At 37.9% G+C, this 18,053-nt stretch overlaps 1 long non-coding RNA gene across 1 annotated transcript in view; it reads right to left on the bottom strand.

Moving 5' to 3' along the window:
- Positions 1–18,053, bottom strand: part of LOC141275840 (uncharacterized) — a 252,781-nt gene that overhangs the window by 149,633 nt on the left and 85,095 nt on the right. The window lies entirely within an intron of this gene.

Below are 18,053 nucleotides of genomic sequence, written 5' to 3' on the forward strand. Positions count from 1 at the left end.
AAATGTGACATTCCTTACACACTTGACTTCATGGAGTAAGGTTTTACCTGATTTTTTTGTCTATATATTTATTCATTCAAAAATACTTACCAAGTACTTATTATATATTAGGCATAATATTTGCTGCTAGATATATAGTTGTAAACAAACCAGTCATGTCCCCTGCTTTCATGGGGCTTAAGGTTTATGGGAGGAAAAGAGGTAACAATTAAAAGGTAGATATGTTGGTTCGTTGCAGGAAAAGAAGATGGGATCACAGGAGAGGAGAGAATAAGAAGGGAGACCTATTTAGAACAGGAGATGGCATCCATGGATATTGAAGTGATGCACAGTGATGTGACGTGTGTCGGGGAAAGATGTGCAAGTAGAAGCAAGAGCCTTGAGGCAGGAAGGAGCCTGGCACGTTGAGGAACTTAACGGAGGCCCGTGTGACTGGAGTATAGCGAACAAGGGGCATACTGGCATGAGATGTGGTTGGGAGTAGACAGAGCCTGAATTTTGCAGGGCTTTGCAGATCACGTTAAGTATTTTGGTTTTTATTCTAAGCACAGTGGAAAGCTTTTGAAGGATTTTAAGTAGAGAGAGGTGATGTCATTAGAAAAATGTCTTAATCATTCTGGTTGCAGTGAGAAGAATGGAAATGAGGAAAACTAAGAAGGCGAGTAGGATTTCTAGCAGTGCAAATCTGGACACACCTGTGGTGGTCTCACCAAGACGTGATAATGCCATGGGACTAGGGTAGTGGTTAGGAAGATAGAAATATATGCTTTGGAGATAAAATTGACCAGAGTTGGTGAAAGGTTTAATACTGGAGTTGAACAAGTAGGTTAGGAGGAAGATGAGGTCTGTGTTTTTCACTTGGCCAATAATAGATAGTGCCATTCACCGGGTGAGTTGGATTTGGATCAAAATTGGAGTGCTCAGAGTTGGGGAAAAGAAGGTTTGGTTTTGGGACATGTTAAGTGTGAAATTCTTACAAGAAAATGTTCAAATATCAGGGTGATATTGAGATGTACTAGCTCAGAGCTCAAAACAAGATTTCTTGCTGGAGGTCTAAATTTGACAGCCTTGGGGACACATAGTTTTTCGAGGCAGGAACCCGCTTTGCCTGGCAAAGTAATAAAGCTATTCTTTTCTACTCCATCCCAAAAAATAAATAAATAAAAAATAAATCTGACAGCCTTGACATAAATGTGATATTTACAGCAATGAGTGTTGATAAGATCACTTAGAAAAGGGTATAGAGGAGAAGAGTATATATATGGAATGTCAACAAATCACATGCAAACCTCTCTACAATCTGAATTCCCAGGGAAAGAGAATGCAATTTGGGGGTCTGTTATAATTCATTTTAATATAATTCTGATAAATTAAACCAAAAAATTTAGAATAAAACAGAAGAGGATCATCTACTATTAACCTTGGCCAAAATCAAAACTACGTCCTTTTCCATGGATGTCAATGTCATTAACAAAATTCCAAAAGATTTTCTAGGAATCAGTGCATTTAAGAAGTAACTTGATTAGCTTTCCCACTGGGGAGTAAAAGATAACTTACCATGGTAATCATTTCAAGTCAATTATTACTTTCTTGTGAATTGTTAAATAGGGTGTTAAATTAAATTTTCCTTTTCATATTAAAGAGTAGTGGCTATGTTTTCTCTGGAAGGTTATTAAGCTACAGGGAAGATTTTATTTTCAGAGTAGAAGCAAATCATATATTATAGGAGAATTCCTAAGGCCAAAAGAGTTTATTTAGAAAGTTAAGGTATTATTGCTGTGTATAAACATTATTGTGGTAATTACTGTCTTCAAGTATTTATTGTCAATAAAACCTTTCCAAGGGTACTTCCAGATAGAGCTGTATATCTATTTTCAAGGAAGTATTAGGCAGACAACTTCAGATACTCTCAAACACCAGAGCCAGGAAATCTCTCGGGGTAGAAAATCTCCCACTGCATTTGTTATATTAAAATCCAATTATGCACAGAGGAAGGACAAAGAAACACAATAAACTGGAGAACAACATATGTTTAACATAACACACGTACATTACAAATAGGCTTAAATATCACATATTAGTTAAAGCTTCCAAGTGTTTTTCTCAGAAATCTGAAGAAAGGCATGCAATGAACGTTAAAACAAACAAACGAAAAAAGGCAAAACGAAACAGTGGAGTATTAGAAATGGATTCTAATTCATGAAAATATAACATCAGCAACATCTTAACTGATAATTTTCCCATAACATGACTGTCTCTTATATAATACATATTCTACCTAATCGCCATACAAATATGATAAGCATTTAGGCATCGTAAACAGTCTCAAGCTACATCTCTGTGAAAGTCCAAAACTCCTGAAAAGAATATATCAGAATATATGAGTGTTATCAAAGAGCCACTTTTAAAAAAATTAATTAATTTATTTATTTTTGGCTGTGTTGGGTCTTGGTTGCTGCGCGTGGGCTTTCTCATAGTTGCGGCGAGCGGGGGCTACTCTTCGTTTTGTTGTGTGGGCTTCTCTTGTTGCAGAGCACGGGCTCTAGGCACACGGGCTTCAGTAGTTGTGGCTCGTGAGCTCTAGAGTGCAGGCTCAGTAGTTGCGGCGCACGGGCTTAGTTGTACCGCGGCATGTGGGATCTTCCGGGACCAGGGCTCGAACCCGTCCCCTGCAATGGCAGGCGTATTCTTTTTTTTTTTTTTTTTTTTTTTTTTGCGATACGCGGGCCTCTCACTGTTGTGGCCTCTCCCGTTGTGGAGCACAGGCTCCGGACGCGCAGGCTCAGCGGCCATGGCTCACGGGCCCAGCCGCTCCGCGGCACGTGGGATCCTCCCGGACCGGGGCACGAACCCATGTCCCCTGCATCGGCAGGCGGACTCCCAACCACTGCGCCACCAGGGAAGCCCAGGCAGGCGGATTCTTAACCACTGCGCCACCGGAAAGCCTGAGCCACTTTTAAAGGACTATTTGTGGGTGGATAATTTCAGTGGTATCTATTTCTCCAACTGACTTATTTTTTTCTTTTAAGACAATGGAAGCTTTAACATAGTGAAAAAATTAAGACAATTCAGTTCGTTAGGCTTTACATGTAAAGTTACACTGTGACGAGAGAAAGAGACACACTTTCACTTGACAAATGCCACTTTGATTTTAAAAATGAGGTTAAATGCCGAAGACAGACTGCTGAATGTCCTAGAAAACCACCACCTCAGACTTTATACCTAGACTTCAACAAAAGCCTGGCCAGAAGTCCAAGCATAAAAGATTCCTGTGCCAAAGTCCTAGGTCGGGTCCTCCTTGGCTCTCCCCCAGCCTGCTGCAACAGCTTCTTAAAAGGAGCATTTTGTTTTCCCACGAGGATTTACTCGTGGTCAAAGTCTTGAACTCTTTGATTGTGCTCTTTTGTTTAATCAGGTAGCTCCAACAGGAAAGGTCATGTCCCACACCTTTACTTGTCGATATCTTATTCAGCCTTCAAAGTCCTGCACAAAGAATAAATGTCCCCCATCCCTCACTGTCAGAAATCCCTTTTCTGGTGCTTTCAGGAATAATATTATCATCAACAGCATTTGTTGAACACCTCCTTTGTGCCAGGCACTCAGCTAGCTACGAGTGTTAAATGCTTTTTCTAATTGACAAATGTCTTTGCAAGGAAATTAATTGCAATCCTCATTTCACAGGAAACAAAAGCTAAGTCATGAGGTTATGAGTCATGACTATTAGGTGACTCAAAGAAACCTAACTTTCTGCCCAAAGCTCCTTGATCAGTAAAGAGTGGAGAAATATTCAGAACAGAAGCCTGCCTCCAAATCCCAGCCATTTCCCTTAGCAGTCAGTCTAAACTGTCGTGGAGGATTGTAAGAACTCTCCAGGTGGAAATTAAACTTTATCTTTTTGTCCTCTAGCATTTAGCATAGCCTCTAGCCTTGCACAGAGCAGCCCGTCAGTAAGTGGTTGAATGTGGGGGACCCTCTAGTCATCTTCTTCCTACTAATTAATGTGGTAAATGATCAAATACTCATCCAGAATGGACAGTACAGTGAGATGTGAAAAGCATTTTGATAAGCAGTTCATTTATTCATGGCTGGATATTTGAAATCTTTGAAGGTATAACTTTTGGAGATAACTAATTATCAAGAATTACATGTGGCTCTGTTAGCTAGTTTGCAGCTGGATAAGTTCCTTTAGCTGATAGGGAGAATGATATAATAGGTGACTTGGGTTTGGATTTTGGTCTTACTGGAGTTGAGATGGTGACAGTTGGCAGAACTCGTCCACTGGAGCGGGCCTAGGAGGCTTCACTGTCTGCCCAGATGGTACAAGTCACAGGGCGAAGACTCTTGTCAGGCCTCCTCGGAGGGAGAAGGGACCTTACCAGGCAAGGAACAGTAACCTAAACATTTTTTAATTTGGCATTCAGGACCTTTAATGATTGGATCCTGTTCATCTCTCCAGCTATCGTGCCCACTCCTTGCGTTTTAAGCTCCAACCATCACGAATAACAGCATTTGCATTCCTCTGAATAAGCCAAGCTCCCTGTCATCTCGGGGGGTTTGGGCATGCTATTTCTCTGCCAAGCAAGCAATCTACCCAGCTCTCGTTTCTCCATACCATCTCCCATCCCAGGAATGCTTATGTGTAAGCAGGTTCAGATCAGTCCAAATGTCACCTCCTCCAGGAAGCCTTTCTGCCCCCTGAAAATCTCCTAGCACCCTGTGCTGCTCCCTATCATAATACATATTAATGTACTGTTCTTTCTTTGAACTTCTTCCTCACCCACTAGACTGTCAACATTTTGACTAAGTACCATGTTACTGGTTACTGTGATGGTCAATTTATGTGTTAACTTAGTTAGGACCCAGTGCCTGGATATTAGGTTAAATACTATTCTAGCTATTTCTGTCAAGATATATTTTAGAGATTAACTAAATGAGATTCACATTTGACTTTGAGTAAAACAGATTACCCTCTATAATGTGAGTGGGCCTCATCCAATCAGTTGAAGGTCTTAATAGAAAAAGACTGGCCGCCTGGAGGAAAAGGGAATTCAGCCAGCAGACAACCTTCACACTGGAATTGCATCTCTTCCCTGGGTCTCCAGGCTGCAGGCCTATCCTGCAGATTTTGGACTTAGCAGCCACCATCACTACATGAGCCAATTCCTAAAAAATCACCCTCTCCCCCTCTTTCCCTCTCTGGAAAACCCTGCCTAATACAATTACCATTGTATCTCTAGCACTGAGCATAGTGCTTGGAATACAGAACAGATCAAGTAAAATTGGATTAGGTTGAATTGATCTGACTTGCAAGAAAGAAAACCACTGCAGACATAATGTCAAGACTTCTCTCTTAAGAGTCAGAGACCTGCACAGGTTACACTACTATACGCAACAATTGGTTTTGCTGGCCTGAGAGTTCCCTTCTCCTGATCCAGTGCAAAGAACAGAGGAAATGAAGGATATTGCAAACCCCCATCCTTTATTATTTTAGCCCATGAACTAAATATAATTGGCACTCTGACTAAACCTACTTTTAGCATTCATAATAGTGCTATCTAACAGTCTTAAATGCAAAATTCATACCGTCTGGCGGAGAAAGGCAGGTGCCTGGTATTGGTGGGATTATCTCAGGTTTCCCAAGTCACTAGGGAGGAGACACTCTCAGAAAGAAAACTCAGCCTTTCTGTCTCCCAACATCCTCACCATTCAGCCTGGAATTATGAAGATTTTAGACTTAGAATTCTTGGATTATTTGACAACTCAGGTTCTTAAATGTCCAATGTGAATGAGGAGATGGTTATAGAAAATGACCTAGTAGAAGACTTTCTTGTTAGCTGGTCAAATTAAACTTCTCATACAGAACAGCCTGGGGATTTACTAACCCATGGAAATGCTTGGATGAGTGTGGATAAAGGATTCTGACTAGGGTTTAGGATTAGGATAGCTACCTTGTGACTCTTGGAGAGAGTAACTTGTATTTTGCATGCAATGAAAAGAATGGGGAGGTCACTGGGCCAAGATTTTAACTTGTTTCTTTAAATGAGACTGATTTGTCCAGATTTTCACTAATTTTGATCATCCCTCTGATTTTCTTCCTGAAAAAAAAGTCATATAATGCAAGCAAAAAAATATTCAGCTAACAACAAATAACAAACCTGATAGCCTCAAGGAGTAAGAGATGAAAGGAGAAGGGAAATGAAAATTTGCAAATCCACAAACTGGATAATTCATTCCAAATCCAAACTCAGCATCCTTTTTCTAATAAACAGTTTCTTGGTTATATAGTCTTATTCATACTCTAATCTTTTAAAAACTTCTATTCCATTTGCAAAATCTTGTCTCCAAATTTTCTTTTTATGTTATTTTGAAAGATTTTTCTGAAAGGTCTTATAAATAAATAAATATATTTCAGTTTTCCCAAACACATAAAAGCCACAGTGACACGTTTCCTGTGTGTACTTAGCTTTGCTGCAGGTATGCTCTTTTGGGTTCCTGGATCCAATTCCAATGTGTGTGGGGAGTGGGGTAAAGGGAAAGTTGGGTGTTCCCACACCAACAAGCAATTATCCTACACCAGCAATGCGTCCCAGAATTCAGCTAAGTTCTGACGCTATCTACTCAGAGATAGTGTCATGGTCCACAGGTTGAGGGCTCAGTCCTGCAACACTGCGCCCGCCCACCTCCACTCCCAACACACACACACTTCAGACACCAGTTGTGTCTTCAGCCACTCTGACCAACTAACTATAGACTAGAGGTTTCTACAACCCCCTCCTGGTTGTCTCCCAGTCCTCTGACCAACTGGCTATAAATAAGGGGTTGCCATGACCTCCCTCTTAGGTTTGATTAATTTGCTAAAACAGCTCACAGAACTCAGAGACACATTTTACTTACTAGATTACTGGTTCATTAAATAGGCACAATTGATTAAGTCATTGGCTATTGGCAGTTGATTCAACCTCCAGTCCCTCCACTCTCCCCAGGGTTTGGGGGTGGGACTAAAAGTTCTAATCCTTTAATCACAGGGTTAGTTCTCCTGGCAACTGCCCCTATCATTAGGTGCAGTCCGAAAGTCAGTCATTAACATAAGACACCTTTATCTCTTATCACTTAGGTAATTCCGAGGGTTTTAGGAGCTCTGGGCCACGGGAGGAAGACCAAATATACATTTCCTGTTATAAATCACAAGATCACATATGCTAAAGCATGTTTTAAACACGATTTGAATTGTGTGTCAAAAAAATAGGTCAGTCCCCCCAATGTTATATAATGTCCCCAACCAGTTAACCATGTGTTGTCCAACAAACAAAACAGAAAGCAGTTTACTTGAAAACGCAAAAAATAAGCAGTGCATTCCGTATTAACTTTAATTTCCCATGCATTCCTCAGCTGCACAGTTATTTATAGATCTTTTCCCAGAAAAATTTGTAGTTTAAGTAGATAAACTTTAAAACTACAGGAAGTGGCTTCACTGTGAGGTTTTTTTCTTATTCATTTGAATAAAAAAGGGATATGGAAAAAATAATGCAGATAGCCTTTGAGTGGGAAGCTGTGATCCTCACTGATCAAGGACCACAGAAATAACTTTTATATGGTACTTTACAACCTATATTATGCTTTTGCGTCTATTACCGCAATCATGCTCAGAATCAGTGCCAGTGTTTAGTGATGATCAAGAGAACCTGCCTTATTAAAACAAATCCCAATCCACCAAGATTTGGGCAGAAAAGAACTCAGAAAAATCTTCTGATCGAAGGGATAACCAAAAAATGGTCCCTTCTTTCCTCTTAAGAACTCTTTGTTTTGTTTATATTTTTCGGTTGGATTCCCATCTGGCTCTTATGGCAGGAGGTAGAGTGATTACATATAAATTCCCGAGAGTATCTTCTCTCTGTGTCCTTGTGGCCTTGCTCATTTTGGCATGACTAAACCGGAATAATCTTGTTAAAGGCAGCTCTGCAATTAAACGCTAAAGAAAAAAATAGATCTGGCATAAAAGCCACCATATTCCACAGCACATTTCCAAATCTATATGTGGTGCTAAAATATCAAAAGCAAACAATATAACAACCAAGAATGAACTTTACAGAGTTCCTGACCCTAACAAAAATTGCCCCCTAGCTTCTCACGTGCCAATACAAGTTTGTAACAGCCACTGCTGACGTTTTCTACTTCTCAGCCACTTGTCTCCTCAAGATTCTTTGATTTGGCCTGTACCTCTCTCTCCAGTCTCATCCTGGGGAATGCTTCCTGTTCTCCTTTGGTGCCATGGGTCATCTTGCTCCAAGACTCTGAAAAGAATCATCTGGGGTGGTCTTCCTTCTCTTCCCATCACACTCTGGCCTAACTAATTTCCACTCATCCTTTAGCTATGAGGCCAAATGCCCGATCCCTTAAAGGTACAGACCTTTTTATACTCCCTATTCCCAGTCTAAGCTTAGTTTCCTTCTGTATGGCTCTTATGACCCACACAGCTTTCCAACCTAACACAGGTTCTAATTACACATTTACTGGTGGAACAGTTAGGTAATGAATTTTTCCTTCACTAAACTGTATGATTCATGAAGAGAATGACCATGTCTATTTCCCCATGATTACATCTATAAAACCTAGGGAGTATATGTTAAATGAATGAATAGGTGGATGGTTGGAAGGATGGGGGGATGGACAGATAAATAAAACAGGGATGAATGGGCTTTCTCCTGGTAGATATGTTCTCTAATCCCATATACGTGAGGGTATCATGATACTGTAGAATTAATCAGCCAACAGAAATGTGAGCCGCGCATGTGATTTTAAACTTTCTTGTAGCCACGTTTTTAAAAAATAAAAAGAAACAAGTGAAAATTTAATATTTTGATTAATCTAAAGTATATAAAAGATTACAATTTCATCACATAATCAATATAAAATATTTTACTTAGATATTTTACTTTTTTATACTAAATCTTTTTTTAATTAATTAATTTATCTTTTTATTTTTGGCTGTGTTGGGTCTTTGTTGCTGCACGCTGACTTTCTCTAGTTGTGGCGAGTGGGGGCTAATCTTCGTTGTGGTGCGCAGGCTTCTCATTGCAGTGGCTTCTCTTGTTGCAGAGCATGGGCTCTAGGCAAGCAGGCTTCAGTAGTTGTTGTGTGTGGGCTCAGTAGTTGTGGCTTGCAGGCTCTAGAGTGCAGGCTCAGTAGTTGTGGCACACGGGCTTAGTTGCTCCGTGGCATGTGGAATCTTTCTGGACCAGGGATCGAACCCATGTCAACTGCATTGGCAGGTGGATTCTTAACCACTGCACCACCAGGGAAGTCCCTATTTTAATTTTCTTCCAGCCATCTTAAAACAAAAATTTAAGTATAATAGCAGCTAAGACTGCTAGAACAAACCTAAACCAAACAACACAAATATGTGATGTAAAGCACAATACAATTTAACATGTATCAACTTGAACTAACATGTTCTAGTTGCTGGGATAAAAACATATATATATGTTAGATATCTTGGTGCTGTAATATGCTTTCTCAATGACTCTAGAAAAGCCTCTTTTTTTTTGCCATCTATGTCTTTTAAAAATCTTTTTACACATATGAGCAAACTCATAATTTTTTTTCCTGAGAAAAGAGAAGGATAGAGGGAAGAAAAGCAAAAGAAAGAAGAGAGGAGGAAGATGAGAAGAAAACTAATATTTATTGAGCGTCTTTTATGTAACAGGCACTGTGCTTGACATGAAGAATTTGAGCGGCAATGGTTATATAAAAATTCAAATTTATATGAAGTCTGGGATATTAGTTTGTATCTGCTCTTAGAAGTTAAAAAAAAAAGATAGAAATGGCTCAAAACTCTTACAACAAGCAAACTCTTCTTGTTCTAAATATTTAAAGAAATATTTTTACCCTTATTCCCAAGGGTCTGTTATTTTTAACTTTCCAGTACTAGCAGTCTTTAAAAAAAGATTTCTTTTTATTGGTATTAAATACTTCTTAAAGTAATGTTGAAACTATTGCCTATGATGTAGTTAAGTAGAAAAGAGAAAATTCATTCATCTTAAATCACAAAATAAACCCTTCAGCTCACATCTGCCTACTTTTATCACCAAAACTCAAGATAAAAATCTCATGATTCTATTTTAGCAAGACGTCTTTCTCAAGAATAATTTTGGAATCCCTTGGCCAGATTCTTTGTCTAGGACTAGGTTTCTGTGAGAATTAAGCCCTAACGTCCTAAGATTTCTGTCACATGCAATGAATTAATTCATCTTTTATACATTTAGAATGGTACTAGCTATGTGTCACCCACGGGAAAATTGAAAACAGGCACTCTAATAATTTTTCTGTAGTATTTAATACACTCACCAAATTGGCTGTTAGGTATTTTCCTAATGAAATCATACTTTTCAAAACACTGTTGCCAGTGAATAAAATAGGAGATAAATGTAGTAAAAGTAGACGTCAATTAATATAGAGAGTTCATATAAACTGAGGAAGTAGAAATCTAAAACATTTACTACAATTGGAAGCCCTCTTTTCTACCAAAGGGCACTATTCCATAGGAGAAAACAAAATACTAATTAAAAGATTGCCTAGGAAGCAATTTCAACGCCTTTTAGAAAAAATACAAGAATGTATAATTATATCATCGGATTTTTTTTTCTTTCTTAAAGCAATCCTCAATAATAGTGAAACTAAATAATATATAAAAAGCAATAATGAACAAGGACCAACGTAGCAATCAAATACCAATTTCACTACATGGCTGACCAAAGAGAGAGAAAAAGGGAAAAAAACCTCAACAAATTCCTACACATCTGAGCTCAGATTCCCACCTGCTCTCCATACCGTTGGGTAAAACTGTCACCCACCTAAGCACCAAGTTTATAAAAGGGTAGCCTAACCCTATACTGAGGATAATATTCTATTCACACTTTCACTACCAAGAGTCCCTCCTCAGAAACCTCATTCTGGTAACCTGCTACACTTGACTCAGCATAAGAAGACCAATGTTCACGTTCCAACTACATCCATTATTAAAGAAAAAGATATCCACAATTTACTGAAAAGAGACAAAATGGGGAAGACAGCATTGTAGTGAATAGCAGCTCTATGAACAAAGGCATGACACCATAAGAGTGCATGAAAATGTAGTCCACTGAAATTAAATACAGAGGTAGTTTGATAGGGTGAAGGGCCAAATACTTGTTGAATGAATGAAAAGGTGATGTGAATATATTGCCTTGAACACAATTATGTATATATGGTTGGCAGACTGATAGTTTTCTTTTCAAATCTATTCTCTCCTCCTTCATTGACACATGAGCAGCTAGCTAGATTGCATTTCTCAGCTTCCTATGCACATAGGTGTAGCCATTTAACTAAGTGCTCACTAATGGAATGTAGGTGGAAGTAATGCATGAAATATTGGCATCACTTTATTAAAAGGAAATTGCTAGTCTGGATTTACTAATTTCTCCTCACACATTTCTAGTGGCCTCAAACATGAACATGGTGGCAATTCAGCCTTGACCATGCAGTTGAGGACACACCCTAGAGGATGAGAGTTAGCAAGATGAAAGAAACCTTGGAACCCAGGTAACCTTGTAAAAAAGAAGCAGCCCTACCTGCCTGTGCCTGTCGGATTGTTACAAGAGAGAAACAATTTCTTTCATTAAGTCACTGAACTTTGGGATATCTTTTTACGGCATCTTAGCTTTTACTCTCTCTGACTTAAAAAAAAGATGGGAATCTACCAAGAACTTAAGCAAAGTAAAGGACATGATCACATATGTTTTAGAAGATTAATTTGAGTAGCCACAGGGAGGGTGGCTTAGAGGGCAGAAAACCTAAAACTAGGGAACCACATAGGAAGTCAACTCCTGATGACTATGTCTCCTAAATGTTTTAGAACCTGTAAATTCTATTGCTACTTCCTCTATACAACTTCTTCACCATCAATTACCTGTAAGATCTCAACCATCTTCTACCTAATTTTTTTCTCCTTATAATTCTTGTCCCCCTCAAATCTACTTTTAACACAGCGGCAGATTTTTATCTAAAATATAATGTGACCAGGTCCTTTTTCTGATTAAAATCTCTAATAGTTTTATCAGCTATAGAAGTGTTTTTCAAATGTTTTCTTATTTACGTCCTTCAAGAATTTTTGAAAAGCTTTGTAACCCTTCCATATTTTAAAGCTTACCTCTAAAATTTTTTATCCTACTTGAATGGTTGCAGGGATAAAATTTCCAAAATATTAAAAATATTGATGTTAATTAAAACTGATATCACTCATTTAAAAATATCAGTAGAGGGGCTTCCCTGGTGGTGCAGTGGTTGAGAGTCCGCCTGCTGATGCAGGGGACACGGGTTTGTGCCCCGGTCCGGGAAGATCCCACATGCTGCAGAGCGGCTAGGCCCGTGAGCTATGGCCGCTGAGCCTGCGCATCTGGAGCCTGTGCTCTGCAACGGGAGAGGCCACAACAGTGAGAGGTCCGCGTGCCACAAATAAATGAATAAATAAAACAAAAAAAATATCAGTAGAATCTAAACAGCATAGTGATTTCAAATCAACATTCATCTATGAAAAATTTATAAACAAACCAGTCAGAAATTTTATATAACTTTTTGCTCCTTAAACTCATAGTTTTTCATTTCTGCACGAGATTTCAGCCTTATATAAAATATACTTTTATGTCTCAAGAGCTTTTCGATTATCTTAATCAAAATACTAAGATAATCTTCTTAACAACAAAAAATTATATATGAGCTGTTTTTATTCCTGTGATCAAAAGGCCTATGTGTTAAAAATTTCTTTGGGATTTCATTATTATTATAATTATTAGTAATAAACAGTTGGTCAAAGATAAATTTTTGTAATTTTAAAACAAAGTAAATGTTAATGGAATGAATATACTTATGATATAGATGAAACTGCTTTTTATCAGTTTATATATTTGATGATAATAATTTGTTAGTATTAGATAGAATTCATATCCAGTTATATTTTTCACTTTTATTGATATACATCCTGAGAAACATTGGTCACATAAATAAATTAGAATAGAAGAAACTTTGTTGAAGAATTTCACTCAATTATTTGAAGCACTTCCAAAAAACATGCAAAAAATCACATGCCAATATATTATCAAAAATAAAAAACCAACATTTAAAAATTCAATTATTTCTTTATTAATTCCATTGAAGGCCAAGATTTTTAAACCATTTGACATTCAATAGGATTTTTTACCCAGTTATTTGAATCACTCAATTTCTTAGTTCTAGGAATGTCTACCAAAAAGACTTTATCAAAACTTTTCAAATAACTATTAATTATACCCATCACGCTTTCACTTAGAGACAACTTGCTTAACTTAATATACACAGAAACAGTAGGATTAAATCTGAGTATTATTAGTATAAATATATATTTGCCAACGGAACAATTTTATATCACATTTTTACATTTGATTTTTTTAAGGTATATATATATATATATATATATTTTTTTTTTTTTTTTTTTTTTTTTTTTTTTTTTTTGCGGTACGCGGGCCTCCCACTGTTGTGGCCTCTCCCGTTGCGGAGCACAGGCTCCAGACGCGCAGGCTCAGCGGCCATGGCTCACGGGCCCAGCCACTCTGCGGCATGTGGGATCTTCCCAGACTGGGGCACGAACCCGTGTCCCCTGCATCGGCAGGCGGACTCTCAACCACTGTGCCACCAGGGAAGCCCAAGGTATATATTTTTAATGCTTTTCTTTTCTTTTTTAAAAAAATTTTATTTTATTTATTTATTTTTGGCTACATTGGGTCTTTGTTGCTGCCCGCCGGCTTTCTCTAGTTGTGGAGAGTGGGGGCTACTCTTAGTTGCGGTGCGCGGGCTTCTCATTGTGGTGGCTTCTCTTGCTGCGGGGCACGGGCTCTAGGCGCATGGGCTTCAGTAGTTGTGGCTCGCAGGCTCTAGAGCGCAGGCTCAGTAGTTGTGGAGCACGGGCTTAGCTGCTCCGCGGCATGTGGGATCCTCCCGGACCAGACCTCGAACGTATGTCCCGTACATTGGCAGGCAGATTCTTAACCACTGCGCCACCAGGGAAGCCCTACATTTGGTTTTTGTCAAAACATTGTAACTAGCTCATTATTGAAAAATGATCAGCATATAAATAAATTGGTAAAGTCAATCCTAACGATCAAGGCAGTCAATCAATTCGGACTTTTTTCTGGAAAATATCTCACTTCATTTTCCAATACACTGAATGATTTAACATGACTCCTTGCAACAAACACCTGCCTACTGATACTATCAATATTATCTCTGTAATTTTGCTTCTTTATTGACTGATTGTTCTCCTCATTATGGGCCATAATTTCCCATTTCTTTGAATATCTGTTAATTTCTTATTGGATTCTAGACATAGTGAGTATTATGTTGCTGGGTGTCAGATTTTGTTTTGTTTCAGCAGTTGTTTAGCTTTGTTGTTGTTTTTGTTTTTTCGTTTTTTTCTGGGACAATTAAGGTACTTGGAAACAATTAGATCCTTTCAGGACATGCTTTTAAGCTCTGTTAGGTGTTCCTAAACAGTTTTTTAATCTAGGGCTGATTTGGCCTCACTACTGAGGCAATACTCTTCTGAGGACTATTCAGTATTCTGTGTGTTAGGAGGCTCTGGGTGGATACTGCTACTTGTCCTATGACCTGGAAATTCAATGCAGACAATAAAATAGGACAATTCTATGGGTCAATTCATTTGTTTCCTCTTCTTAAGGAATCACTGTCCTGCGCTGCCGGTTGTCCAATGTATGAAAATCAGTTTCATATATGGTTTCCCTTTTTCAGTTGTTTAAGTGGGGGAGGGAAGGTATCTGCTTCCTGTTTCTCTATCATGACCAAACATGGAAGTTTCACTTTTCCACTCTTGAATATATCCTAACTCCCAACTTCACATATCCTTCTTAGCAAAAATTTATATAAGACAGGAAAGACATGAGATATGACCATGGGTTATAATTATTAACATTACAAACTTTACGCTTCTCAGTACTTCAAATTTTCCTCTTTTTGGCATCCTGACAATTTTATTCTTAATGAGGATGCACCATATAAATATTTTGGATGTTTAAATAGTATTTTGGAAAATAAATAAATAAATAAATAGTATTTTGTATCATTAGGGTCCAATCAAGAGAAAGAAACCACTCAGTAATTTGAGTAGGTATGATATGAGAAAAAAAGAATTAACTTTTCACAGAATTAGCTACTAAAATGAAATGAAAAAGAATGTTAAAAAATATGGTAGGACTGAGGGAAGGAATAAGCTTGAAAAGTGGCCCCCTTCTCAAAGCTGGAATCCAGACCTCTTTGGAGAAGGTGTGGTTGCGCCTACTAGATGGTGGTGAAGTTAGCAGGGTTACCATGGGCAGAGTTGGTCCATGATCACTAGGCCAAGGCTGCCAGATAGGAAAATACAGGCTGAGACTGGCACACTTGAAGGTGAGAACCACTGTGGGTTCTGCATCCTGCTGTTTGCCACACACTGCAGTAGCCAGCTGAGAGTGGGTGTACTTGAATCCGAAGGAGAAGCCCCTCCCTCCTGTGTTTTACTTCATAGCCCTCTACTGGCAAAGGAGAAATGTTTACAAGGTTGAGCTCCAGTATCACAAGCAGGTTGAACTTGGAATGAAGAAGCAATAATCTGACAAATGACCCATGTTATTCTTTCTTTCCTTCTTCTCACTTCCCGGAGGGATAGGAAAGGAGATAGGAAGTAAGAACCAACATGAATGGTTGGACTACATACCATTCACAGACTGATCAAGTTTAGTAAACATGGAAAGTGAAGCTATCAAAATTAATTTGAAACAAAATGTGTCTGGGTACTTCCATAGAAAGTGTTTGTGCATCTTCAGCATAAAAGCCCTCTGTGATTCAGCTCATGCATGCCTACCTCTCTACCTTCATTTCTCCCTGCTCCAGGAGTATCAAACTTCTTTCTGTTTTTTTCCCACAAATTCCATTGTTTCTCACCACTGTACTTTTAATTATTAGTGTCTCCTCTGCATAGATTCCCATTTCTACTCCATATCATTTTAAGCATTACCTTAACTAGAAAGCTCTTCCCTGACTGACTGAACTGGACTGAATTAAATGCCCCTCCTCTGTGCTTCCATAATTTTATGTTTTTCTCCATCAGCACTTATTAACTTGTCATTTTCACTTTACTATTTTATTGTTAATTACATGGAGTGTGATTATTAATCTCTTTATGTCCAGTACCTCACCAAAAAAAATGGTTTGTTTCATAAGTAAATAAATGAATAAATGAGACAAATATAGTTATCCTGAAAGGATTTTATAGGATCTTGAAGAAGAGCATTGTAAAAGAGGTGTATCCAAAAAGATATAAAATACATATTCAACAAGATTTGGTGATAAATTAGATAGGGAGGTATGGAAGAGAAGGAATGCAGAAATGCTTACATGCTTTCTAATGTTTTAGTTTAGGTAAATGGATAGGGATAATATTGTTAGAGCTAGTAAATGCAGGAGAAAGGGCAAACTTAGATCTGGAGAATAGCAGAGTACATTGGCTATATATTGCTCTGTTGAACAAACAAGCAAAGAAACAAACCCCAAAACCCAAAGCCAAACAAACTATTGGCTTAAAATAACAGTGGCAAATTTTTTTGTAAAGAACAAGATAGCTACTATTTTAACTCTGGGTCATACAGTTTCTGTCACATCTCTTCAACTCTGCTATTGTAGCACAAAAGCAACCAAGGAAAATAAAAAACAAGCAGTAGACTGGATTTAGCCCATGAGGTGTACTTTGCTATCCCATGTAGCTGTAGTCATTCTAACAGCTCAGCTGGGGTGGATAGTACAACATGGTCTCATTCATATGGTTGAAATTGGTTCTGGCTTTTGTTTTCAGCACCTGGTATTCCCCTACATGTCCTCTCATCCACCAATAGGCTAGACTGGTTTTTTGATTTCAGTTTTTTGTTTTGTTTTGTTTTTTACAAAATAGTGTTCCAAGAGAGTGAAAATGTTAACTGTTAGGCCTCTTAAGGCCTAGGGTCACAGTTGTACAACATAATTTCCACCACATTTGATCAGTCAACGTGAGTCTCAAGGTCAGCCCATATTCAAGGGATAGGGAAACAGAGGAAATATTATGGCCATTATTTCAGTCTACCACAGGGAGGCACAAGGATTTGGAGTTTAGGAGAAAGTTGAAATTAAAAACATATTTTGTAGTTATCAGTACATATGTTATAACTGAAATTGTAAGAATTAATTAAATTTCTTGGGAGAACTAAACACACGTATACACATGTATCTCTTTACTACTATATATTACCATATATATTTTAAAGTATATTACATATATATATTTATTACCACATATTTCATAATGAATGAACCACTCTTTAAATATCAACATGGATAGAATATGAAAACGTAATATTGAGTGAAAAAAGAAAGTTTCAGAATTTTACACAAATATGAGAGCATTTATATAAATTTAAAAATACACTAAATCTATATATTGCTTTTAGATGATTAATAATAATAACTAACACATACTGCTTTTATATGCCAGATCCTCTTCTAAGTATATTTTATACACTAACTATACACTTATTACAGGATAATTTTGAGATTGGCACACTAGTTCAGTAGTCCTTTTTAATATAAATGATGAACTTGACCCAAAGAGAGGCCAAGAAACTTGCCCTAGGCCACATAGTTAAGTGGCAAAGTTAAGATTTAAACCCAATTTTAAAACATGGACTGAATATAAATCAACTTCTAGATAGATGTCGCCTTAAGGTAGGGAGCAACTGGAATACAACCGACCAAAAATGTAGGGAATTCTAACTTTACCTATCTCTAGATAGATGGAAAGATAGTCTGGGTTTTCCAGTAAAAAGGCCCCAAAACAATTACCAAATAACCTACTCAGCTGTGATGAATATCCCTACTATCCTGGCTGTGATCTTACAATACATTTCTTATGAAAATAAACAAGGTTTAACAAAATAGATGACTCCCAATCCAGGTTTGTGTCAGGA

This window comes from Tursiops truncatus, chromosome 11 (genome assembly GCF_011762595.2).
Source record: "Tursiops truncatus isolate mTurTru1 chromosome 11, mTurTru1.mat.Y, whole genome shotgun sequence".
In the NCBI taxonomy this organism is placed as follows: Eukaryota; Metazoa; Chordata; class Mammalia; order Artiodactyla; family Delphinidae; genus Tursiops; species Tursiops truncatus.